Below are 27,061 nucleotides of genomic sequence, written 5' to 3' on the forward strand. Positions count from 1 at the left end.
ACAGTGTGCACAGTCTTGCTGGTGAACCTTTCTTTATTCAGCCCTTGGCTCAACCATGTGGGACTGTGACTGATCTGGTGGGGATCCAGATACTCTGAAGAGAAAATTGTCTCTCAGTCTGACTATCAGACTGTTGAAACAATGGACCCCTGAGAATTGAGGGTTTCTCAAGAATCTCACACAGAAGAAAGGAAAGGCATTGGCCTGGGGGATCTTCTTTCTGGGAGAGAGATTTCTCACAGTTCTGACAACTTGTGAGACCCATTTACAGTGAGACTGCAGCCCAGACAAGGCTGGATCCGTGGATGGGACCACACCTTGGCCAGGACTGCTTAGATCTACAGATCCCTGACCCTCTGTTTAAACTTTGATCCCACTTCACAACCCTGAGGACTCTGGGGGATGTCGCTGCATCTGTTCTTCCTTCTTCCCAGTGTGGCCACATTGAATACATCTCCTTCCTCTGCTCCCCGCTGCTAATTTGGCTCTCTTTTTATTGGTTATTGAGTATGGGTTGCCAGACCTGACTTGGGGCACAGGTTGTGAACCTCCAAGTTGATAAGAGGCCTGAAGGCACTGTATGTGAGTATGTCACAGAATGCTGCAGAAACAGAACTTCCCACATGCTAGAGAACACAGGGATGGCTAGGGGACTTGCCCTGTTGGACTAGCCACCTGCCATGAACTTGAAGACCCTCTGGGACACACTTGGAAGCCTAGGACAGCAGACAGTGTCTAGTTCCACATCACTCACCCTGCCCTCAGGTATTGTCACTGCTCTAGCTCTGTAGATTGGACAAATGCCACTAACACAGAGTGTTAACTCACAACTGGCAACAACCCTAGTGCTCCGTAGGCACTCTAGTGCCTGGATTAGGTACTCCTAATGAGTACTAGTGATTAGTACTGGGAACCAAGCTGTGGACATCAATCCTTGTTCATCCAACAGCCCACGCAGGACGTAGGGTGTCTTTCCAGCCTGCAGGGACCCTCCTTCAGACCCTGACAACAGCAACAGCTTTTCCTGGGCTCAGTTTTTCTAAGACAAAAGTCGGAATACAACAGCTCAGAAAGAAAATGTCCACTGTTCCTTACTGTGACAGCTTGTTAATGACCTTGGAAATGCAGTAGTTGCCCTTCCTGGCAGCAGTGCTCCTGTCTGTTTTCTGTGATGCACCCCTCCTTATCTCTGCAATAATCTTATCCTTTCCTTTCAGCCCCCAGCGATGCATCACTTCCCAAAGTTCTTCTGTTATGATCTCACCACCGTCTGTTTGCCACAGTGGTTACCGCTGGCTGCCTGTGCCGATCCTGTCTGCCCCGCTTTCTTCTATTGCATCACGGTGTGCTGTGTGGGAAGCACGGAGGGGCCAGCAGGCTGCGCTGTCATTATGCTGGTTAAAGACATCACATGGTTTAAAGGCAGCAGATTGCCAGGGAGTATCTGCAGGTTTTTACCCGCAGGCGAGACCAGAGCTCAGGCAGTCCCAGGCTGACACCTCCTGCCTAGATGTTCTAGAGGCCTCACCCTGTTCTGGAGGGGAAACAAAGCTGGGTCCTGTTCTTTCCATTTTAAATACATTACCTGGCTGCTGTTGGTCTGGGGTACACTTAGACATCCTAAGGAAAAGCTAGTTTGGTGTCAATATAAAGGGAATGAGAAGTGGAAACTGGTAACCTATCCTAGAACCATCTTGATCTTTCTGTTCAAAGCCCGGGATAAGCCATTCTTGTAAAACAGCGAGAGTCTTAGGAGGTGGGAAGTTCTTCCCAGCAATAAAGCTGTCACCTAAATGTGCATGTTACAAAGTTGAATTAGGGGAAAAATGGATAACAAAACCTTGGCAAAAGCAGAAACAGCACAAAATGATTTCTCCTCCATGATCACCCTACACACAAGTATGACAGAAACAATTCCTCCACAATTACCGTACACGAGTGTGACAGAAATGATTCCTCCATGATTTCCTACACATGAGTGTGACAGAAACGATTCCTCCATGATTTCCTACACATGAGTGTGACAGAAACGATTCCTCCATGATTTCCCTACACATGAGTGTGACAGAAACGATTCCTCCATGATTTCCCTACACATGAGTGTGACAGAAACGATTCCTCCATGATTACTGTACACATGAGTGTGACAGAAATGATTCCTCCATGATTGCCGTACACATGAATGTGACAGAAACGATTCCTCCATCATCACCCTACACATGAGTGTGACACGTGATTTCTCCTCCATGATTCCCTACCCATGAGTGCATTGCCTCTGGGTCTCTCTGACCAAAGCATCTAACAGAAGATATAACTTGAAGAAGAATGTGGTGCAGCCATGGTCCCCATGCTCTTGAACAACCATAGTGCATGTCACAGAGACATCACCCCACTTAGAAGACAGGAAGTAGAAAGAAGAAATGGAAAATGGCCAGGATGACACAACCCCAAGAACCCACCTCCCACATTTCCCTGCCTTCCAGGGGGACTTTAAGAATCCATCAAGAAATTGATTCCTCCATCAGGCCACAGTCCAGCCGTCTTTGGAAGCATCTTCACAGATACACCCAGTGGTGTGCTTCCCTAACCCCTGTTTCAGTACAGTTGAGTAGACAATCACAACTTGTAGATAGGTGTCTTTTCCACCAGCAGCCTCAAATAACCCCATGAAGACTTCTTATTAATTTTGAAAGCTTGGCCTTCAACATACACTTCTCTCAACTAGCTCTTATAGTATAAATTAATACGTTTCTATTAACCTACATTCTATCATGTGGCATTGCCTCTCTTTCATCTTGCCCCTCCTGTTTCCTCTCCTTCTGGCTAATGATCTGCCCTCTTTTTCCTAGAGTCTTCTCTGCCCCCAGAAGTCCCACCTAGCCTCTTCCTAGCTATTGACCATCAGCTTTAATTCCATGAGGCACAGCAGTACATTTTCACACAGTGTGGAATTTCCCACAACTGAACAGCACAGCAAGTGAGCCAAGATCTACTAATTCCCGTCTGTATCTAGCAGTGACACTAGGAAGTCCCTGACTAGATCAACTCTACATTTTTGTGGCAACTGAAGCACATTTCCAGCCCTCATATTTAGGTACCTTTGCTGTTCAAGACAGTATCCATCAACAGATAAATGGATTTGTAAAATATATACTTCTATACAATGTGATCTTACTGCGCTGTAAAAAGATGAGATTCAGACACATCAGCATGAACTGACACGAGCTAGACACAAAAGGGCAAGTAGTTTGGGGGCGGTGCTTTATCTCGGTGGAGAAATGCAAAGAAGTAGAGAGCCCAGCTGTAGGAGGAGAGAGCTGCTTGTTCGTCTGGGCCGCCCAGAACCGAAATAATCACACAGAAACTGTATGAATTAAATCACTGCTTGGCCTATTAGCTCCAACTTCTTTGGCTAGCTTTTACATCTGAATTTAACCCATCTCCATTAATCTGTGCCTACCATGAGGTTGTGGCCTACTAGCACAGTTTTTTATTACGTCTGTCTCTGTGGCGGCTCCATGGTTTCTCTCTGACTCTTTCTCCTTTCTCCCAGCATTTCGCTTAGTTTTCTCTGCCTAGCTCTGTTCCCCTATAGCTTGCTATAGGCCCAAAGCACTTCCTTTATTAATCAATGATATTCACAGCGTACAGAGGGAAATCCCACATGACACAGTCCAGCTTTCTAGGAGTTTGTGGTGGAGAAAGAGGATGGGGAAGCTACTCTATGGGTACAAAGTCTGTGGGGGTAGTGAGAAGGTTCTAGAAATGGAGAGTGAGGATAGCAGCTGTCCAGCATTATGGATGCTGTGGACTTAATGCTGCTGCACCGAACATTTTTAAATGATCAGAATGTTTGGTACCAACATCTGATATCTCTTTAGCATCTCCAAGATGAGAAGAAGCCACAGAGCAGTCTAAAGTATCTGAGAGGAGAGCCCTCAGTTGACAAGGTGATTCCTCATGTGCCGTGCTGGTTCTAAAGGTTCTCAGAGGCACCACCTGTGTGTGGTGTGGAGTAAGGACAGCCTAGCTGAGACACGCAGATCATGCTTTCTCTGAATTCCCCACACTCTGGCCAACTTGTACATTTTCAGAAACTCGTCCCACTTTATGCCACGGTGGCCAGAAGGCATCACCTCTGAAATCCAAACTGGCTAAATTGTGTGGGTTGTTTTGTTCCATGGTTGCTATGGCAAAAGTCACCAATGCTTTGGAGAAACTAGAAGAGTGTTGACTGGACTTCCAGTCTCTTCAATTCTCTGTGTGACTCCTTTGCTCACACTAGAAATAAGCACATGGCCAGAAAGGCCTGGGACTTTGGCTGATAAGCAGTCTCCTAATGGCCTTCCGCGTATCCTTTCCCTCCAAGATTTGTGGTAACAACACAGAAAACAAGGATCCACATAAGCCTCGGGTATCTCCAGTTTCCTCTCCTGCCAGCAGAGGCTTTCTGGATCCAAAACATCCCAACTCGGGTCTTCCTCGTGTTTGCGGACTGTGTTGTGGGACATTTCTTCTGTGTCTCTGGCTCCTTGGTGCTTTACCAAGAAGCTGTCTCCTTACAATATTTCTGCACATCATCTTCTCCTCCTCCAGTGGTCAAAATGTGGTCGGTGTGTCTGCTGCTCACTCCTGTGAGCGTGTTCTGAAGAGTACAACCCTTCGTCCTTGACAGAGCCAAGTAAACCCTCAACTCTGGGGTCCTCACTAGGTTCCTTCCAGTTGCATCAGTCAGCAGGAGCTTCCAGGGCAATGCCTCACTGTCTCCCGACACTGGGAGTGTCCCCTAGGTTGGGAGCTCTGGATGAGGTTAGCACGTGTCCACATTCACACAGGAACATTTAGGGGTCATCACCTTGGAGCCCTCTGTTTTCCTAAGCTTCTCTGAATGAAAGTTCAGGGATTGGCTTGAGTTAAGTTTCAACAGGTTTGGAGAGCTGCAGACTCCATCTCCAGGGTCAGAAATAGGTCCCTTTTGTGCTGTCCAGTAAGGTCACAAACATGAGGGCTGTGCTTAGACTCCACAAACTTCTTGTTTGTGTAAATAAAGTACTAACTCCCAGAAGGCCCCTGGGAGTGCAGTTTCCAAGGGTTAAGTTACCTTTGAAGCCAGCCTGGATGTGTAAATCCCCACATTCACCCCCAGCACTGCGTAAATGAATATGGTGGCAAATGCCTGTGATCTCAGCCCTTGAGAGATGGGCAAGAGGCTCAGGAGTTCAAAGTCATACTTGGCGATGTAGTCAGTTCAAGGCCAGCCTGGACAACAAGAGCTAGTTCCAGGACAGGCTCCAAAGCTACAGAGAAACCCAGTCTCAAAACAAAACAAAACAAAAAAGTTTATCACTTACCCTTTCCCATAATTGGAGCCCTCTGGAACCCCCAATATCCAGGGCTTGTTTGAAGAAGTTGAGTTTCCCTCCTTTTGAAAGGGGTGGATAGGAGAAAGACCGCAACTGCTTGCATGAGAGCAGATTACACAATACACTTACCTAAAGCTTCCAAGTGTTGGGCGACTTGGTAACAGAACAGAGAGCCCAAAAGATGAACCAGTTTTTTACTTAAACAGAAATGGATTTTACTTAAACAGAAATAAATTCTGGTTTCTTTGGGGTTTAATCAGTAATCTTTGCATGATCTCTCAGTGTGGAAAAAGTCTGAACTGTTGACTCAAACCAACAAATTTATGAGCATATTAAAGATTTGGAAGAAACATGTTAAATTCAGTGCATCCACCCCTTACATCCTGATTTCATCTCCTTTTGCTTTTAGTGACATTGTGTTTTTTTGTGATTTTATACCAAGTGTGTACAGACTTCATAAACAGCTCAAACACCATTGCGCCAAAGCCCTCATCGTTTGTTTCCATTCATTTATGGGATCACTAAGTGAGTTGCTTGCTGTAAAGAATGCGTCAAGAAACATTTGTGTGTAGATGAATTTTTCTTTGGGCCACCAGCCTACAAAAAACAACAGAGATTTATTATTAATTATGAAAGCTCAACCTATAGCTTCAGCTTCTCCTACTGGCTCTCTCTCATAACTTAAATCAACCCATTTTCTATTCATTTCTAGTAATCTTCATTTTGCCTTGTGGCTTTTTATCTCTCTTCCATCTTGCACCTCCTGTTTCCCCTGTGTCCTCTGGTGTCTCTCCCATGCCTAGATTCTTCTTTTCCTCTCTACCCAGAAGTCCTGCCTAACCTCTTCCTGCCCAGCTATTGGCCATTTAGATCTTTATTAAGCCAATCAGAAGGTGCCTTGGCAAAGACACATCTTTACAGTGTACAAAAAGATTATTCCACAACATTGGTGTCCAAGTTGGATCCTCTCATCTGCTCTAGCTTTATTTCTGTTGCTGTAAATAATAAAAATAAAAAATAATTTTAAAACCTGACAAAAAGCAACTTGGGAAGAACAAATTTACTTCAGTTTATGATTCTAGGTTAGAGCTCCTTGTTGAGAGGAAGTCACAGTGTGGGACCAGCTGTATGACATCCAGTCTAGAACAGAGAGAAACAGATTCACGCATTCTGCTTGCTCCATTGTGTTCAACTCGATTTCTCCACTTTTATGCAGCTCAGGACCCCTTGCTTAGGAGATGGTACTGCCCACAATAGGCTGGGTCTTCTAAGCTAAGACTATCCCATACAGATACATCCACAGTAGGCTGGGTCTTCAGCTAAGACTATCCCATACAGATATATCCACAGACTAAACAAATGTAGAGTCTCCCTGAGACTCTGTCCAGGTTATTCTGGATTTTTGTCAAATTGATAAAACCAACCACCAAATATATAAATATCTAAAATGCTAATGATAATTTTTATTTTTAAAAGTACTTATAAGAGGACTCTGCAGAGATGGCTCGGGTTAAGAGCACCAAGTGCTCTTATAGAAGACCCAGGTTCAGTTCCCAGCACCCACATGGCTGCTCACAACTCCATCCCAGGGAATCCAAAGCACCGTGCTGGCAACTTCAGGCACTGGGCTTGCATTTGGTGGAGGCATTTACACATACATATAAAAAAAAATCTTAGAAAAAAATCACTTTATTATATAAAACAGATAAATAAATCTTAGCAGTACCTAGAGAATGTTCCTTTAGCTGAAAACTCCGTGGTTGAGGTAGAGATGTTTTCTATATCTGCACTTCCCATCCTCAACTCCTAATTTCTTTCAGATTTCCAAAAGATAGGTCCAAGCTCCAAAAGCTGCTGCCTTTTTCTCAGACTCTTGCTCTCTCCCTCTCCCTCTCCTCTTCCCCATCTGCTCCCTTCCCCCCTTTCTTCCTCTCTCCCTGGGACCACACGTCTGGCTAGTTTGAGGAAAGCTCCCTTGGTTCCCTCGTTTTGATCTGTGCAAACAGACCCGACCTTGAAGGCTACTTAGGGGCTCACACTGTCCTGTGGTCTGTAAAGAATCCACAGCCTTCGGAGTAGACGTGTCAGGAAAGGGGCGTTTAACCAAGGAGGTAAATATCTACAGTTATTATGCATAACTTTCCTGCCCCCCAACTCTACATCACAGCTTTATTCCTCCTTCAAGACACCCTGATAGGCCTGATGGCCACTTTATTCTCTGTTGGTTTTCCTTCATTTTTAGGAACATGTCAAAACCTGGGAGGAAGGGCTATGATTATTAAAGAAATGGTGATCAGACCAACTGTGTGGACATAACAGAAAAGGGTCAGTGAACTGTTTGATGGCCATTTTACTGTCTTTGACTGAAACACTGACACGGTACTGGGCCAAGGGAGGCGGGCGGCAGAGAACGAGCGCCAAGCGCGCTGCAGCACACAGCACCTGGGAACAGCCTCGGAGCCTCTGCTGACAAAGGATAATTAATTGTCCTTTAATTAATTGTCCTTTAATTTAATTGTCAGCAGCTGTTCCTGGATCTGAGCCTCTATATAAGGAGGAAGACACAGACAGTCTCTCAGCTGTGCACCTGGGACCTGAGGAGCTCTGCAGAGATTCCATGGCTCTGGAGACAGGAGGGCCTTCTTTGGGAAATAGAAAAGGTGATTAAAGCCACTTCTCGTCTCTTCGCTGTAAGAAGTATAGGAGGGACGACTCGTCTCTGACTCTTGTTGCTGAATCACCGGGGGCTTCAGCACCTGACATTTAACCCGTTCTGTCAAAAAGGAACGAGAGACAATCCAAATCATGAGACACATAGTGGGTCCGCACAGGTACGCTGGTTGGCTGTTAGTGTTGGTTTAACTCTTACAGTTAATTCTTTGTTTCCTCGTCAAAGTAAGCTGACAGTCTCAGAACTTTAGGGATAATTATCTAGACAATAAAACATAATTACTGGGAAATGTAAAATTAAACCTGCTGGAGACAGTAGAGTTGGTGACTTCGGGATCCACATACAGCCCCATCTGGTCACAGTGTGCTCTCCTCTGGGGGTCCTAGTTGAGCTAAGCCTATTAACCACCTCACTTCACAATGCCAAACACATCCATACTGAAGATAGTGACTTTACAGCCTGAAACTCAGAGCAAGGAATGAGAGTTGAGTTCCTGTCGCATCTCCATTTTATCCTGATCTTCATTCTGAGCTGCCTTCCAAACAGACTCATGGTCAACAGCCAACCATTGTCCATCACCATGGGGAAAACACTCATGAAAACAACTTCAAACGTGTGTGTCGTGGCCCAGCAGAAGCAGAGCCTGAACTGATGTCTGTGGCTCCTGTTACCCCCAGGGTCTGTGTGGATGCCCAAGGTCTGGACAGTCTGGACCATGTTGGTGTGCCCGGGCAGTCTGTTGCTGCCACCAGGGCCATACTGATCTGGGTGACCTGTGCTGCCACCGTACCATGATGCTGAGTGCTGAGGGCCATGTCTGGGTCTATGGTCCTGCTGCAGCTGGGGTCTGTGAGGTCTGTGAGGATGCCCATAGCCTCTTGTTGCAATAGGGGGGGGGGGGGTCCATAGGACCCATGCATGTTGAAATCTGAAGGAGGGCCATACTGAGCCAGTCCTGCCCCTCACTGGATAGCTGCACCTGCCCCTTGCTGGTCACTGCTGCAAGAGAATTGGCCACACACCCCATGAGAGAGCTGGCCCCATCCCTCTGCACGGGCATAGGAGAGCTGACTGTCCCTTGACTGAGGGAGGTGGTTCCAGTGGCCTGGAACAACCATCTCAGCTACGACTGAGACCCACATCCTGGACCTTGGCTTGGCCCACCCTACCCCATCTAGGGCCTGGTCCTGTGGAACCATAGCTGCAGGATCCCCATGACTCGGGAGAGCTGCAGGATATTTGAGGGGAGTTTTGGTGAGTCTCCAGTGAGGATGGTGTGCCAGGGGCCATGAACCAGACCAATGACTCATTGCAATGAACATTTTGTGAGCGGGGCTGACTAGACAAAAGGATGTACTGTGTGATGCCCCTCAACACCCAGTGCCACTAAGATGAAGAGGTGTGGGAAAGACAGAGGATAGAGGTGGTCTTCTGTTTGTTTTGTTTTTAATTGATTTGGGTGAGTTCTTGTAGTGGGAGGCTGCAGAGGGGAGGGGAGGGTATGGAGGAACTGGGAGGTGTGTGGGATTGGGGTACATAATGTGAAATTCCCAAAGAATCAATAAAGAATTGTTATAAAAATACTGTGTGTGTGTGTGTGTGTGAGAGAGAGAGAGAGAGAGAGAGAGAGAGAGAGAGAGAGAGATGAATGCATGTGAATACATGTGTATGCATGTCGGGTGTGTTCACTCACATATGAAGCTGGAAATCTAGCATCTTCCTCAATAACTACCCTTATATTTTGAGATGATTTCTCTCACTAAACCTAGAGCTAGGTTGGCTGACAAGAGAGCCCCAAGGTTCTGCCCTCCCAGCAATGGTGTCACATGTCATTGCATGTGCCTGGCTTTTGACTGAGTGATGGGAAGGGATCTGACTTCATGTCATCATGTTTGCATAGTGAACACTTAGCTTCCCACTGAAAGCCAGTTAGCTAGAAACCTTCAGGAATGTGTTTTTATTTCATATATATTCTTTCATACATATATGTTATATGTCTTTGATAAAATATATATTAGCATATTTCATATAGACATAGTACATGTGAAGAGAGAGAAAGGGGAAGAAATGGTAATATGTCTGTCGTTTGAGGATGTGCCCTCTGACTAATTCCACTAAGTAAGGATTTGGTTGGAAGGACGCCTTGAAAACATGGATCAAGATGCCCTGGCCCATCTCAGCTGCCTCGCATGATTCCCCCTCTAGGAACCAAAGGACATGTACTGGGGTTTAACCCGTTATCTGTGTACTCTTAACTTCATAGTAGAGGTCTAGATGATACAGTGACTTTGAAGCTCTGCCTTATTGTTGTCAAATCATAAAAAAATTTTCCCAAAGAATCTTAGCATTTGTGCCCAGACACTGCCCAAAGACAGTACAGACATCTGGAAGTGACTTTAAAATGCCATGCCCATGAATCAAATTTTGGTTCAACAAATCCTTTACTCATTGAAAATCTAAAAGAGTAATGTACAAAACTCCTTGGAAGCAACAGATCCAGTGTAAGAAGACTTGCCTAGCTATATCACAGAGACTAGACTTCAAGGTCTTCCTCCAAGGCCAAAGGCTAGAATAAGACAAAAATCTGAGAGGGACTGGAGGGATCTTGCAAGACTTGAGTTCAAATCCCGGAAACTATGTTCGATGGCTCAAAACCACCTGTAACTCCAACTCTGTAGACAGAAGTTTCTGTCCTGCCTAGTACTACAACTGTTCAGTTCCAAAGAAATACACAAAGGCCTATATTAATTATAAACTGTTTCAACTATTAGCTCAGGCTCATTATTAACTTAACTCATAATTCTTGTCTTTATTAAGCCACGTGGCTTGGTACCTTTTATCAGTGAGGCATTCTCATCTTGCTTCCTCTGCATCTGGCTGGTGACTGACAACTGAGCCTTTCCTCTTCCCAGAATTCTCCGAGTCTGGTCGCCCTGCATATACTTCCTGCCTGGCTACTGGCCAATCAGCATTTTATTAAACCAATATGAGAGACAAATCTTTACAGTGTACAAGAGCATTGTACCACAGCACAACTCCAAGAGATCTAACGCCCTCTCTGTCTGAGGACAATGCACTCAAGTACACATACCTACACATAGGCGCACTCAAAATGAATCTTTTTAAATCTAAAAGAATAAGAAGGCATGAAATAAGTGTAACTACTTTGTGAACTTGAAATACACTACTGTCATTTTATAATGCCATTTTCTAATGACTGGCAAATACCTATCCTCACAACTGTACTTTTTACTATGACTACACAGTGGAGGTTTGATTTCAAAATAGGATCCGTGCTCAGTCACAAAGAAGGGGTACAATTCCCTGGCTGGTTTGTTTTGTTTTTTTTACTTCAATTTTGCATCCCATGATTTTTGAAATTGTGGTTGGCTTGTATGTCCATTTTACTTGTCAGTTATTGAACTAACATGATTTATCGTTTGTCGTTTTGCTACAAGTAAACTTTTGAGGAAATAACAGTACAAAAAGCAAGTTGCTTTAGAGAAAAATCATAAATTATTTTCTGTATACACAGTGAGAGACATACTTCAGTACATTTAAATGTCTTGAAATTTTAAAAAATGATTTGAAAATTCAATAATATTACAATGCTAGCCACTTGGTAAATGTTGTTTTTTGAAATCCAGTAAGAACCATTTAAACTTAGATTTAATTTTGTTACTAAGTCTCAGAGTCCATATAAAATGCAATCTAGTCCATTCTCCAACCTTCAGAAAGGGCTATGTTTAACATCAGTTTATCCAGATGAGTCTGTAGAGGAAAAACTATCATTTTTCTTTGCCTTTCTGACAAAAACATACCAAGATAAAGCAAACCATTTCTTTATGCTCTTGATAAAACTGAAGGACCTGCCTGCCCTCCATTCATCGTTTATGTTTTGAAAGTGCACGATGGTGGTTGAGAATGTGTGACGTGGAACACCGCTCTGTGTTCCTGCTCCAGGCGGTGTGCCTAGGCATACGTGTCTCTGCTACAGCTCTCTCCATAGCTCTCTGCCCTTTGCAGATCTCTAACCAGATTCTCCCCGCCCCCGCCTCAGCACTCATCCCCCAAGCTCCATGAGCCATCCTGATGGTTGCGTACACAGCAGTAAGAGATTGGAGAGGAGGTGTCTATGGAGGCCTGCAGGTTATCATGGCAGTGGCTTTTCTGAGCAGACCCTTGCTGCGGTGGGTTCTGCAGCCAGGCAGCTGCCTTTAGTTACCAGGTTCCTTTAAGTAGCCCCAGAAAACCCATTGCTTCTCCAGGCTGGAGTTGGAGAAATATTTCTTAGTCCTGTTGTTCCTGCTCTATTTGAGAGATGAGGTGTTTGCTTGTGAGACGCACCCCTTGACCAGCAAGCAGGGACGACTACGAAATTGAGACTCCTTCCCAAATCACAACTTTATTGGAGCACTTGGTTGAAGGGGGAATGGGGACGAGAGAGAGAAGCGGAGCTGCAGCTGCTTTTCTAGGGTGGAGAGGCTTGGATACTGATTGGTTAATACCATTCCGCTGGAGCCCCGGGTTTCGGGATAGGCTAGGGAACCAAGGCTCAGTTATGCAAAATACAAGCCCAAGGCGCTCTGGCCCTCGGCAACATCAAAAGGATCTGTTTACCTCCAAGCTGTAGGACCGCTGGCACCATTTCGCCATGGCGATGTCCTGGTGGCCCCTTACATTTGCTCTTATCTCCCCAGGAAAAATCACACAACAGTGTGGTTTTGGGGACACCTTTCCAGTCATGGGTAGCATGTTCTCTTTGTCGCTCCTTTCTGTTTCTGTCTTGTGACACGAACACGCTATCAGTTTCAGACTCTGTCAACCATACCAAACCCCGTGCAGAAAGCCTGACTCACAGACACTGGGGATGCTGGTGGCCTCCCCAGCTTTCCTGATACTCTGTCACACAAGCCATCTTGTGATATAAAGCAGAAGGTGAACCCAACCCTCCCATAAAATACCCACACATTCAAAAGCTCTGGGGAGAAATCCACAGGTTGACAACCACCCATCAATGGCATCCTTGTAAAGACACAGCAGGAGAGGATCACGGTGAACAGCAGTGGTTTGGGTTAAATCTTTGAATGCAGTTATCAGAGATTATGAATTGGTCTCAGGATTTTGTCTTCTCTATTGAGAAAGGGGTCATACTATTTAACTCAGGCAAGTCTGAAACTCAGTATGTCACCCAGGCTAACTTTAAATTTGTGTCAAGCTTTGTTTCTCAGCCCCCCCAATGGCAGAAATGTCATTAAAATTATTGACTATAATTAAATGAAGAATTCTACATTATAAATTTCTTTTCTCAACCAAAAGAGCCCTATCTATAAGTGTAATTTTAAAAATACTTTTTAAAACTTCTCTGATCATTTTGGAGTTTCTCCCACTGTTCAAACGGTAAACAAAGGGCTAAGGAGGACCATAGAGGATTGCATGCCAGAGAGGGGTTAGCATCACAGAGAACAGACACACTGCAGGGCTTCAGTATGAAGAAAATATGGACCCATTTAGATGGGCTAGCCACAAAACTCTAGGGATATCCCTGACTCTGTCTGCTCAGTATTAGGAATTCTGGCATGCATCACTGTTTTAAGTGGGTATTAGGGACTAAACTTGGGTTCTTAGACTTACTCAAGGAACTCTTGACAAATTTCTCCAGTCCCAGTAATGATTACTCTTGTTAACAGGAACCGAGGAACTGTCAGGTACTTAGCCTTTACTACATGCAGATGGTCATGGTGGGATTGCCACATTCCATATTAGGTAATTCAATCTATTAAATACTCTTTTATTCTATGTAATATATTCTAAAATATGTATCAAATATTGTTTTGTTTCTGTTCCTCTAAAGAACCCCGACTAATAAAAGTATGTTCTTATAAATAAATAAATAAATAAATAAATATAACTGAATTGTTTTAAAAACAATATAGGGAACAATATTATTTCAAAACATAGACATTTTTGTAATAGAAAAAACAGGAACAAACTCAAAGGTCTGGCCTTTTAGAAACTGACGTGTCCCATGATGGAAACTTCAAAATAAACACAGCTACAGACAGATGTGAAGATAGACTCTTCCATCCGTATGTCTGTGACATGGAGGAATGCGTGTGTACGCATGCGTGGGGACCCAAGTTAAGGAACCCTCCTCAACAGACCTCTGCCTTATTGTTTTGGCAGCAGGGCCTTACAGTCAAGGTTAGAGGTCACTGGTTCAACTGGTGTGCCTTACCAGCCTGCTCGGGAAAACCCTGCCCACCATCAGCTAACCCTTGTCTTACTGACACTCAAGACCTGGAGTCTTGATAGCAGAATAATAGATGCCCAGTTTTTGTTTTTCCTAAGTAGTTCTTGATTTATTTGAAATCCATCTGGCCTCTGCCATCTCCTTTTGTCCTCTCTAATGTCTCCATGATACATTCTTTGTGGGTCTGGGAGGGGTCCAATCCCAGGGCCCTTATGTCCCATTTCTCCTTTTTTTTTATTTATTCTGTTTTGTTTGTTTTGTGTTTGTGTTTGTTTGTTTTTGTTGTTGTTGTTGTTTGGTTTTTTTGGGCAGACATTGAACTGAACCTCGGCTGTGCCTTGATCCCAGCCCACAGCTGCCCTGAACAAGTCCCACTCAAGCTTAGGGGTGGCAGTAGCTGGCTTCAGTAGGTCCACATTCTAAACGGGACTGGTGAATGGCTAATCCATCATCCTAATGGGCTATCACACTGGGAGTTCATATTTTAGCTTAGCTCATCTACAGGGGTTACCAAGAAGTAGTGTGTTACAGCTGTAGCTTTTAAAAGCCTCCCTCCCCTGTATTGTAAATTTTTCTGCACACTTGCTGTGCTTTTAATAATTGAGAACTGAGCTCTGAAAGCCTCCATATTCAGGCCCAGGGGACCTGTAATCAAAAGAGTATAATGAGGTCCATGACAGCATCTCTCGGGCGCCTCTGGAGACCCATAAACTCTGTTCTAGGCCGAGCAGAGCAGCTGTGCAGATCCATTCCATTCTGCAGGGCACGGGGAGAGCCGCTAGCCTCAGGCACCTTATTCCTATAACAGTGTCCCTGCTGATAAAAGACAGAGTAAAGGAGGCGGGTTGAGGTGACAGAATGGTTTTATAAGCCTTTTGATCTTAAGATCCTTTATTCAAGTGGAGCTGGGTGGAAAGGACCAGTGTCGTTGGATAAAGGACAGAAGAAGAGCTTCAGGATCTGTGTTGTCCGTCTTCATTGTCAGCTTCACCAACGAGGCTGTCACCCCGACCCAACACCATCCTTTGGTTGACCTTGGTTGGTTGGTTGTTTTTTTATTTTTTCAAGGCAAGGTTTCTCTGTGTAGTCCTGACTGTCCTGGAACTCGCTCTGTAGACCAGGCTAGCCTTGAACTCATAGAATCCACCTGCCTCCATCTCCTGAGTGCTGGGATCTGTAAACAGACATTTCCTGGCCCAACTGCCTGGTACCAAATAACAAACTCAGAGACTGCAAATGCTATGCTGATAGCTCAGGCTTGTTACTAGCTAACTCTTACACTTAATTAACCCATAATTCATATCTATGTTTAGCCATATGATTTGGTACCTTTTCTCAGTAAGGCATTCTCATCTTGATTCTCTGCATTTGCTGGCGACTCCTGACTCCACCTTCCTCTTCCTAGAATTCTCCTAGTCTGGCTCTTGCCCTCAATCTTTTCCTGACCAGCTATTGAACAATCAGCTTCTTATTAGCAAATGAGAGTAATAGATACTCACAGTGTACAAAAGAATTGTTCTATAGTAGGGATCAAAGTCATGTGCTACCATGCCCAGCCAAGCAATGCCAGATTCTTAAGGCAAATACCTTCATTGTTCAGGTAAAATCAGAAAAGAGAGGCAACTGGTCTTTGTTGTGTACTGGGCACATGAGTATATTAGTTTATTAAGGTAATTGGGAGGGAGATCTGGAGGGATTTCTCAGTGGTTAGAGCACTTCTACAGGGCCCACAAGGGTATTAGACTCAGGAACAACCGGCGACTGTGAGGGACCAGCTTCATAGTACAGAGAGAGGGAGCTGATCCTGATTTCTGCCATGGGTGCGATTGTCCTGCTTTAGTGACTAGATAGGCAGGTGTTAGCTCTGGTCCCACCCCCACCCCCAACAAGGAGGTGGCTGGAGCTGGGACTCAACTTCTGAGCAGGGGAGGGGAGGGAATGAGCAGTTGGACCATCCAAGGCTCCTCCAGGCTTACCAGCTGTCAAGGCAGAGCAGGACAGGAATTTAGGTCTGACATCGCAAAGGAGAGTCTAGCAGATGGCTTCTGGCACACACAGCTAGATGTCGAGATGAGGTGAGGAACCTGAGGCACAGCCTGTCACACAAGCCTCTGTGCTCTTTTCCTAAAGCCAGAAATAGATCAAGAGCCCTCCGTGCCAGGAAAGCTGTTCTCAGGTTTCCAGATTTACAACCCTTAGCCCATGGCGCACACCTGTTAGTCTATGGTGCACACCTGTTAGCCCATGGCGCACAACTGTTAGCCCATGGCGCACAACTCTTAGCCCATGGCACACAACCGTTAGCCCATGGTGCACAACCATTAGCACATGGTGCACAACCATTAGCCCATGGCATACAACTGTTAGTCCATGGTGTACAACCATTAGCCCATGGTGCCATGTTGTTCCTTCCACAAGATTCTGCAGACTTTAGTTCATCTTCTGCTAAGCCAACACGGTAATCTGGAGGGAAATATAGCTTTAGGATTTTATAAGCTGCATCTGAGGGAGGCACATGAGTGATGAGCCCATGTCAGTCTAAGTCATGACCAGCGTGCAGTAATGAACACAAGAACTCCCATTTCACAGAGGATTTACATGGGGTTAGTTCATCCATACCAGCCTTAATTTATCTCACCAACTTGGCTAAGAGGCAGATGTTATTCTCTGGGTATTTAAATGCCACCAATTAATGACAAATTTAAATTCTTAAAGATCTTAATAGCCAACCTCACCAAACTTCCCAAGGAGAGATGAATAGGAGAAGCTACAAATCGTCATGGATCCGAGAGAGCATGGGGAGGGGGGGCGTTTATCTCCCATGTATTCAGCACACCATGTGACTGTCTTAGTCTGCACAATGATTTAAGAAGGCTTATTTTTCTCATTCTGTAGATGGAAAACATTGGGCCAGGAGTATCTGTTAGCCACTGTGGGAGAACAGCCAGTTATCCAGAACCAAACTGCAAGGGGTTGCCCGTCCGCCCACCTCCCTGCCCCCCTGCCCGCCCGCCCACTTGCCTGCCCGCCTCCCCGCCATCACTCCTGCTGATTAACGTGCATCTGTTCCTCCTCCTGGTACCTGACTCATTCCTTCAGTGTTCCTACATAGATCTAAGAGGAGAATGTCCAGAAATCTTCTGCCACTTCGGCACCAGTATGGCTGAAGCCTCCAGCTTCATGAACTGATTGACCAGCTTCTGGGTTCTTAGGCTCTTCCGTGTGCAGATAGTCATTGCTGAACTGCCCAGCCCCCATCAGGTAAGCCAGCCAAGTGAACTCTCATGGACATGTGGTGTGTGATGTGTGTGTGTGCTTACATATTCACAGTGCATGTATGCATTCCCATGACCCTCTTCCTGTTGACCTCAGTCTGTCATATCACTGGGACAGCTCAGAGGTCACAAAGCTCTTGTTCCCAGTCTGAAGGACTAGTCATGACATCAGGTGTCTGCATGTCCAACACCTGGCTGTCCTTCCATGTCCGTTCATGTCAAGTCCACCTGTAACCACTCTGTTACCAGGACAACAAGAGTGGGCAAATGTGGGGACAATGAAGGGGAGAGAGTTGGGACATAACAAGCCAGGCTTAGTGGCCACACCTGTCATCCCAGCACTGGGGAGGCTGAGACAGGAAGCTCTCTAGTCAAGGACAGCCTGGGTTATAGACTGAGACCCTTTCATCAAAACAAACACACACACACACACACACACACACACACACACGCACGCACACACGCACGCACGCACACCAAAATAAAACCTGCCAAGGTGATATAGAATAGAGTGGCTGCGTCTTCTGAGAGCCTGGTCACTTGCATGGTCCACACAGCTGTCTCTGAAGGCCGTGTGGAACCAGAGCTTCAGTGCTGAGAGGACGGGAAGGCTATGATCCTGTCGTCTTTCTGTCTGAGCACACAGTGCAGAGTACCGACCATCCTGTGCTCCTGCTTCTGTTCCTGAGCCACTGGGGAGGTCCCCTTGTCCCTAGCCTGAACCTCCTGAGTCCAGAGATGGTAGTGGGAACCACTCTGAGACATGGACCTGATAGGTACGTGTGACTCCGTCCTCACCCTTGATAGATAGAGACACCAAGAGCTGACAGAAGTTAAGGTTCCTCAGTGAACATTAAGTCACGAAGGACAAGGAGGAGGGTGAGCAGAGGATGAAGGGAGAGAGAAACTGCAACACCAAGGACGAAAACTAGCAGCCATGGTGCTCGGAGGTGGCCTGAGAAACATGCTTGAGAAGGAGCTTCTGGTCTGGGCCTATGGAGGAATAGCGGAATCTGCCTGTCACCGGTGGCGACCAGAGTGTGGGCGTCTGAAGCTTAGTGAGCAGGGAGAGCAGCAATGAAAAGATCCCTCCAGGCAGCCAGCAAACTCCTTCTATGGAGGAGACAGTGAGACAGCATGGTTCTCTTCCCATTTTCCGAAATGTCATCTCTCGGTAGCTCACGCCAGAGCATCTAATCAGCAGCCAAGAGCTTTGGAAACGTTTTGGTCCCAGTGACTCATCACTGCCATTAACTAATCAAACGCTGATCCCATCGCTGCTGGAGCTGCAATACAGACAGATTGTGTGTGTGTGTGCGTGTGCGTGCGTGTGTGTGTGTGTGTGTGCATGTGTGTGTGTGCATGTGCATGTACGTGTGTGTGCGTGTGCAGATATGCCTCTCCGCACCTGAGACTAGCCACCTGCAGAGCAGAAAACACTTGTTTAGAACATGGACGGTGGCTGCTGGGCCATTCTGCCAGGACATCAGCGACAGTGGAATGGCACTGGTGCTGAACTAAGTGACAAGACCGAAAGGAGGCTGAGAGGCAAACACTGAGTTGCAGTTTAGTGACCGAGCACAGGGCCTTGTGCGTGCAAGAGAAACACTACTCATATGCTCTTAAGACATCTCCCTAAATTACACTGCCATTTTGTGATGTGGACCCAAGAAAGCGTTGTAAAAACATGTTTCAATGACATCATTTAAAATTTTACAAAGACCTAGAAGTACTTATGAGCACCAGTGATTCTTCTCTGAATGTCATAGGGCTGAAAGGGATGGAGAGCCCAAGAGGAGCCACACTGAAATGGTCTCTTGTTTGATTATTTACACTTAGGCTTCCTGCATTCCTGGTCACTGTAAACACGTAAGTAGGAGATGTAAAGACCTTTCAAGCCTTCTCTTAGCTTTTCCCAGATCTAAGGCCCCAGACAAGCTCACTGTATTTTAAATAAATGCAGAAAAATAAATATGGAACATTGAACAAATATGGAAAGCGACTTCATTTGCCACCAGTGGGGTAACACTCGCGTGGTCCCACAGCAGGAATGGGGAGGCAGTCATAGCTGAAGCGTCTGAACCAGACTTACACGTTGTCACGGTTAAACAGATATTTCAGGGAAGAGTGTGTGCATGTAATGCTACTTCCAGGTTCGTAAAATATGAATACATACTGTTGATTTGTAAAATATGGATTAGAAAATATAAATCAGCTCAATACAGCGTTCACTCTGGGGAAGAGGAAGAGAAAAATGAGGAACGAGATGGGGTGATAAGCAGGCTACACTTTCAGGTTAAAAACAACAGAGTAGACTGTGGACCGTTTGGGCTGGGCGGGTGGCCCAGCAGTTGAGAGCCTGTCCTCCTTCATGGAGAACCAAAGTTTGCATCCCAGAAGCCACACCCGTGTCACGGGGCTCATACCTGTGACATTTCAATCCCAGCTCCAAGGGAGTAGCCCTCTTCTGGCTTCTGCTGGCAGCTGCACTCGGTGGATACCCTCTCCCGTCTCTCTCTCTCTCTCTCTCTCTCTCTCTCTCTCTCTCTCTCTCTCTCTCTTTCTCTCTCTCTCTCTTTCTCTTATATGTGTTTAACTATACATGTGTGTGCATATGTGTGTGTAAATCTTGTAAAAGAATGCTTACATTATGATTTAGCTGTACCATTGTAATTTTTATATAAAAAAACGAATTTTTTATCTGACTTTGTAGGTTCAGTGTAAATAAAAACTATAGTTCTGTTCCAGAGGTAATGAAAGAGTATATATTCTGAGCCAAAGGGAACTTTCATAGCTTGCAACAAAAGATAGTAATAAACCAATATATTAGTCAAAAAACTTGTGGGGAAATCAGGGAGGGAGGTTACAGCAAAGCAGGGAAGCTACCACAGATCCGGTGCTGTCTAATGTGGTCTGCTACATTAATGTATTTGACATGACAGATGGCTTGGCAGACAAAGGCACTTGCCACATAGCCAGGTGACTTGAGTTCAGTCCTGGAGAGAGGTTATGTTCTAATTTTCTGAGAAATCACCACACTGACTTCCAAAGGGGTTGTACCAGCTTGCATTCCCACCAGCAATGCTGGAGTGTTCCCTTTTCCCCACAACCTCTCCAGCATAAGTTGTCATCAGTGTTTTGGATCTTGGCCATTCTGATAGGTGTAAGATGGAATCTCAGAGTTTGTTTGATTTGCATTTCTCTGATGGCTAAGATTGGTGAACATTTCTTTAAGTGTCTTTCAACCATTTTAGATTCCTCTGTTGAGAGTTCTCTTAAACCCTTTCCTTTATAAGTTGCCTTTGTCTTGGTGGCTTAAAATCGCAGCAGAAAAGAGTGACTCACACTGGGTCAGCGCAGAGTTTGGTGATAAATGGTTTTAGGAGGTTAGAGGTAACTCGAGATGATTCTGGCTGTTGACCTACAATATTTGAACTATTCACAATCAGAAGGTTCTGACAGATCCTCAGCATAGGTGACTCTTGCAGGGAACTTTGGTTCATAGCACCTTTCCACTCTTTAACTAGCAGAGGAATAAATTGATTCTACCACTTTGTAGACACACTATTGGCTTTTCCTGCCGAGGGGGTCAAGAAATGCCTATCTGCTCTGTAACCTCAGTTCTGGCATAAAAGCCATAACCTTGGCCCATGGCTAAGACTGGGCACGAGACAGACAGCGAGGTGAGCTGTGAAAAGCTGCAAGGGTCCAGAGAGGAAAGCTCATCTTTGGGGCAGAAGTCTGCACACTTAAGCAATGCTGGTCAAGATGTGGTCTGCTAGTCCATCTTAGTTCTGATTCTACAAGATGTTAGAAAGTTCTTATTACTTGAAGAGACAAGCTGGTCTCAGGATATAGTTATGTCTGTCCAGACTACAGCATTGACCACCTGTGGTGGTCCATTTCTGGGACTTCTAGAAGCCAAGCGGACTGCAGGTGTAAGATAGTGGGTTGTCTTGTTGCTTCAACTCTGAAGAGAAAGGAGAAAACTTGGAGGTGTTTCTCTGTTGTACAAGGCCACTTGTTTGTTTCTTGGCTGCCCAGACTCCTGAAATAATCACACAGAAACTGTATTAATTAAATCACTGCTTGGCCATTAGCTCTACCTTCTTATTGGCTAACTCTTACATCTTAACCCATTTCTATTAATCTGTGTACTGTGGCTGTGGCTTACTGACAAGATTCCATCTGGCGTCTGTCTCTGGGGTGGTTACATGGCATCTCCTGACTCTGCCTTCTTCTCCCAGCATTCAGTTTAGTTTTCCCCACCTAGCTCTACTCTGTCCTATCACAGGCCAATGCAGATTCTTTATTCATTAACCAATAAAAGCAATGCATATACATAAGGACTTCCTACAACATCTCCCCTTTTCTGTTTAAATAAAAAGTAAGGTTTTAACTTTAACACTGTAAAATTACATATAACAAGACAGGTATTAAGCAAGAATTACAGTAACACTTATATCTATTTAATTTTATCATAACTAAGGAAAATTATAACAATAACTATATATTCTTCAACTCTATCAAAGACTCCAGAAGGATATAATATTACCTAAGTAAGCAGGAAATGCATTGTAAGCAACTTCCAAAACTCTATAATTGACAAAGATATCTTACTACTTGGACAGTCACCCAAAGTTCTTCTGCACCATTGGGACATCCATCTTCAGCCTACAGGCCCATAGTATTCAGCAGACTTTTCCACAAAGCAGGAAATTTCAAAGACAGTTCTGAATATATTGGCAGTTTGACAGTCATTTTCTTCTGTGTCCTGCAGAATGTCTAGCAGATTCTTTCATGAAGCAGGAACCCAAAGGATTGTCTCACCTTTAGGCAAGTTCAGCAGTTATTTTTCTGTGGGTTCTGCATGCCCAGTTCATACAGCATAATATCAAGTAGTCTAGGCAAGAGTAGTTTCTTGCCCAAATGGCTAACCAACTCCATAAGGAGCCTCTTTGATGCCCATCATCCTCTTGAAGTAGATTGGTGTTGCCAGGTGCAGATGTGTCTCATTGTTATGAAAAGTCTTAAGCTCTTAAAACATTTTAAATGCCATCTTCTGAAGGTCTCTGAAAGATTTGAAGAATACCTAACTAACTGAAATATATCTCTATATATCTAGAAAACCAAACTAACATGACTATGAGTTTGACTATTATAGATGACACTCTATTAACCTTTATTTCTTAATTATACATTACATTTTAAATGATCTGCATAAACACAATACCATAATCAATAACAAAAATATAATATAACAAAATTGACCTTAAATTTGTATCAATAAAGCAAGATCCATATCAATGCAAATCTCTATAGCATATCCCCCTTTAAATGTACACAAACATTTACAGACAATATTTGTGGATATGGGCATAGTTCTTTTCCAAACTGCTTCCTGCTTTTTGTTGGGTGAAGTAATATTTGGGGGTGGTCTTGGTCCAACAAACCACATTAGTTTAGAAGGAATCCACAGGTTCTCATCTTCTCTGGAAAAAAAAGAAGGACCTCTTTTCCAAAGCAACATATCCTTAGACTCAAATTTTGAAGTCAAGAAACCTTTAAAACATATGTGTTGGTTTAGCTTAGCAGTCTCCAGAATCAAATGTCTCTCTGCAGTCAAAACTTCAAAAAAAACCCACAATAATATACATAATCCAGACTCTCTGTGTATATTCCATTTTTACGTGACTTATTTTTCTTTATTCCTATTTCTTTTTCTGCAAGTTTACTGTCTCTTTAAAGACTTCATTTTTTTAAAAAAAATTAACTTCTTTTTATAACTCTCTATACTCTTTTTCTTCTCTCTCCCAAACCTACATACATTTCTTTAACACTGTGACCCATTTAGAGGTCTTTTTTTTTTATCTGGATTTGTCTTTATTGCATATCTGTAATACTTTTCTGACCAGAACTGCTTTTTTTTAATGCTAAGTAGGCATGGCTAGGGCCAACAGGGCCCTACCTGTTAGCTCTGCCCAGTCCAGCATTGGGGAAGCATGTTTACTGCCTCTGAGACTGTCTGTGGGAACCGTTCTCACCTCCTCAACTCTGGGAAGCACTGTGCAGCATAAAAACCCTTTCTATCTGAGTAAAAGCTAAATCTGCCATGCAGCACACTGTGCAGCCTGGAAATACCTCTGTGTATGGCAACGGGAATCTGCCATGCTCTCCTGCCTGAGCACTCCTAGCACACCTGATCCTGCCCTTACTCTCTTTGACTGGTGTGAAGGGACAGACAGTGAAGCCTAGCTTTTTGGGGCTGTGGGAAGTGGGGCTTCTGCCCTAAAACCAATATCTGTGTGGGAGATGGCACGGTCTGTGACATTCCATCTATAAACGCCATGAGGAGAAGTTCTGGCTTCAGGACAAGTGTTAAAGATGCTCTTTGAGTGTTTCTACCTAAAACTGCCTGACGAGTGTTCGTCTCACCTCACTTTCTCGGCCCTCTCTATCTGAGGTCATATAAAGCACACAGAAGCCACTCCACATCCTCAAGGAGGCTAAATGCAGGGCATTCAGGTGATGAAGGAGGGTTATCTGTCTATTGTGTTATTTTCATTGATCAATAAAGAGACTGCCTTGGCCCTTTGATAGGACAGAAAATTAGGTAGGTGGAGTAAACAGAATAGAATGCTGGGAAGAGGGCAATGAGACAGAAGCCATGGAGCCAGCCACCAGGTCAGACTTGCTGAATCTTTTCCGGTAAGCCACCAGCTCGTGGTGCTATACAGATTATTAGAAATGGGTTAATATCAAGATATGAGAGTTAGTCAGTAACTAACTCTCTAGAGATAATGGGCCAGGCAGTATTTAAACGAATACAACTTATGTGTTGTTATTTCTGGGACTAAGCTAGCCATGTGGGAGCTGGGTGAGGCAAAAAGCAGGCCTGCCTGCAGCCCCTCAGTACATATGGCGCCCACGTGGATAACTGAATCCACAGAAAGCTTGAGAAAGTTTGGGAAAGAATAGAGTAAAGCATGTTTTCTTGGTAGCAGCAATTTCTCGGGTCTGCTCTGCTTGCTAGAGGCAGGCAAGTGCTCTCATCTAAGAGAGGCTTCCTGACTCAGCTTCAGCTGCAAAACCTTGCAGCTCATTAAGAGGTCCTGCCACGAAACACTTAAACGGTGTTGATAAAAAGCTGAACGCATGCTTTTCGGTTTTCAGCCATAGCAGGAAAAAAGCTGCACTGTTTTAAAATGCCAGCTTTCTGAACTGTCCTGCCAGGGCAATCTCTGACTCTTTCAGGCAGGCAGTCCGACTGAGTGTGGTCTGTGAGCAGAATGCTCCAGCTTGCTTACTGGCATGGACCTTAAAATGCCATAGAGTTGTGGCAGTAAAAGGCTCCAGTGGTACCTCTACCATGAGTCTGGAAAGCTAAGGAATGGACTGGATCTAGCCGTCAAAGCCACGGTTTTAGACTCATGTGGTCAGAAAAAGAGAGATATACAATAAAAAGAGATTCAAAGAGAAAGAAAACCTCTAAATGGTTTACTATGAGTTAAAAATATATGCAGGTTAAAAGGTTAAAGTCATTAAAAATAAAAAAGAAAAGGAGATATAGGGTGTGGTGGTACACACCTTTAATCCCAATGCCTGGGAGGCAGAGGCATATTGACCTCTGTGACTTCAAGAGACAGAGGTAGAGATTGACCTCTGTGACCTCAATGTGTGGTAGTACACGCCTTTAATCCCAATGCCTGGGAGGCAGAGACAGATCTCTGTGAGTTCAAGGTGTGGTAGCACACACCTTTAATCCCAGTTCTGGGGAGGTTGAGACAGTGGAATCTCTGAGTTCAAGGACAGCCTGGTCTACAGAGTTATTCCAGCACAAAAATATACAGAGAACCAGTCTCTAAAAGTAAAAGTAAAAATAAAAGAAATAGAGGTTAAAATAAAGCTACATAAAGATGGAAAATACACAGAGAATCTTGATACTGTATGCTATTATCCTCTCTTTGAATTGTTTGAATGCTGAGGAAGGAGAAACAGCTGCTAAAAGACTGTTGTTTATAAATGCTGCTGAACTAATCCAAGATAGATATGTTGAAAATACCTTGATTTCTGAATTTGGATCTAAGGATATGATACTTTGGAAAGGAGGTTCTTCTTTTGTTTTCACAGAGGATGAGACACTGTGGATTGCTTCTATCCCAATATGGTATGATAGACCACACCCTCCTGAAAAGTTTCTGTGAACACCCTCAAAAAATTACTTCACTCAACTGCTGACTGAGATGAACCTGGCAGACAGGTTATACCATGAAAGACCTGATTAACTGCGCCCCTATACAGCAGGAAGAAGTTTGGAGAGAAATAACTACGTCCATATTCCCAAATATTGTTTATAAATGTTCTTTTACATTTAAAGGGGGATATGATATGGATATGAATAATTTCATTGGTATGGATTTTAAGGTCAATTTTGTTATATGTATATATATTTCTGATCTTGATTGATGTATTGTGATTGTATAGTTCATTTAAAAATGCAATGTATAATTAAAAATATAGGTTGTTAATGAATAATCATCGATAATAGTCAAGCTTGTAGTAATGTTAGTTTGATTTTCTAGATGTGCATAGATGTATTTCAGAGAGACATTCTTCATATCTTTCAAAGACTACAGAACATGGCATTTAATGTTTTAATAACTTAGGACAATGAGACACGTCTGCTCCTGGCAGCACCAATCTACTTCAAGAGGAAGATGGGCATCGAAGAGGCTCCTTATGGAGTTGGTTAGCCATTTGGGCAAGAAACTGCTCTTGCCTGGACTGTTGTATAAACTGGACACAGAGAACCCGCAGAGAGAGGACTGCTGAACTTGCCTAAAGGTGAGATGATCTTTCAAGGTTCTTGATTCATGAAAGAGTCTGCGAGACATTCTGCAGGACACAGCAGATAGTGACTGAACTGCCTTTGAAATTTCCTGCTTCATGGAAATGTCTCTGGATATTATGGGCCTGAAGGCCGAAGATGGGTGCCCCAACGATACAGAGGAAATTTGGGTGACTGTCCAAGCAGCAAGATGTCTCTGTCATTTCTAGAGTTTTGGAAGTTGCTTACTTCTTGTTTACTTAGGTAATATTATATCCTTCTGGAGTCTTTGATGGAGTTGAAGAATGGATAGTCATAGTTATAGTTTTCCATTATTATGATAAAGATATAGTTATAAATATTGTGACTGTAATTCTTGCTTGATAACTGTTTTGTTATATGTAATTTTACTATGTTAAAATGAAAGCCTTTCTTTTTTGTTTAAACAGAAAAAGGGGAAATGATGGAGGAGGGTTATCTGTCTATTGTGTTATTTTCATTGATCAATAAAGAGACTGCCTTGGCCCTTTGATAGGACAGAAAATTGGGTAGGTGGAGTAAACAGAATAGAATGCTGGGAAGAGGGCAATGAGACAGAAGCCATGGAGCCAGCCACCATGCTGAATCTTTTCCGGTAAGCCACCAGCTCGTGGTGCTATACAGATTATTAGA

At 44.2% G+C, this 27,061-nt stretch overlaps 1 protein-coding gene across 1 annotated transcript in view; it reads left to right on the forward strand.

Moving 5' to 3' along the window:
• Lmntd1 (lamin tail domain containing 1) overlaps positions 1–5,838 on the forward strand; it is a 245,802-nt gene extending 239,964 nt beyond the window's left edge. The window contains exon 10 of the mRNA XM_048432652.3: positions 1,218–5,838. The gene's annotated coding sequence lies outside the window, so the exon portion shown is untranslated. The remainder of the gene's footprint in view (positions 1–1,217) is intronic.
• Positions 5,839–27,061: the final 21,223 nt, after the last annotated feature.

This window comes from Myodes glareolus, chromosome 3 (assembly GCF_982192425.1).
Source record: "Myodes glareolus chromosome 3, mMyoGla1.1, whole genome shotgun sequence".
Classification (NCBI taxonomy): Eukaryota; Metazoa; Chordata; class Mammalia; order Rodentia; family Cricetidae; genus Myodes; species Myodes glareolus.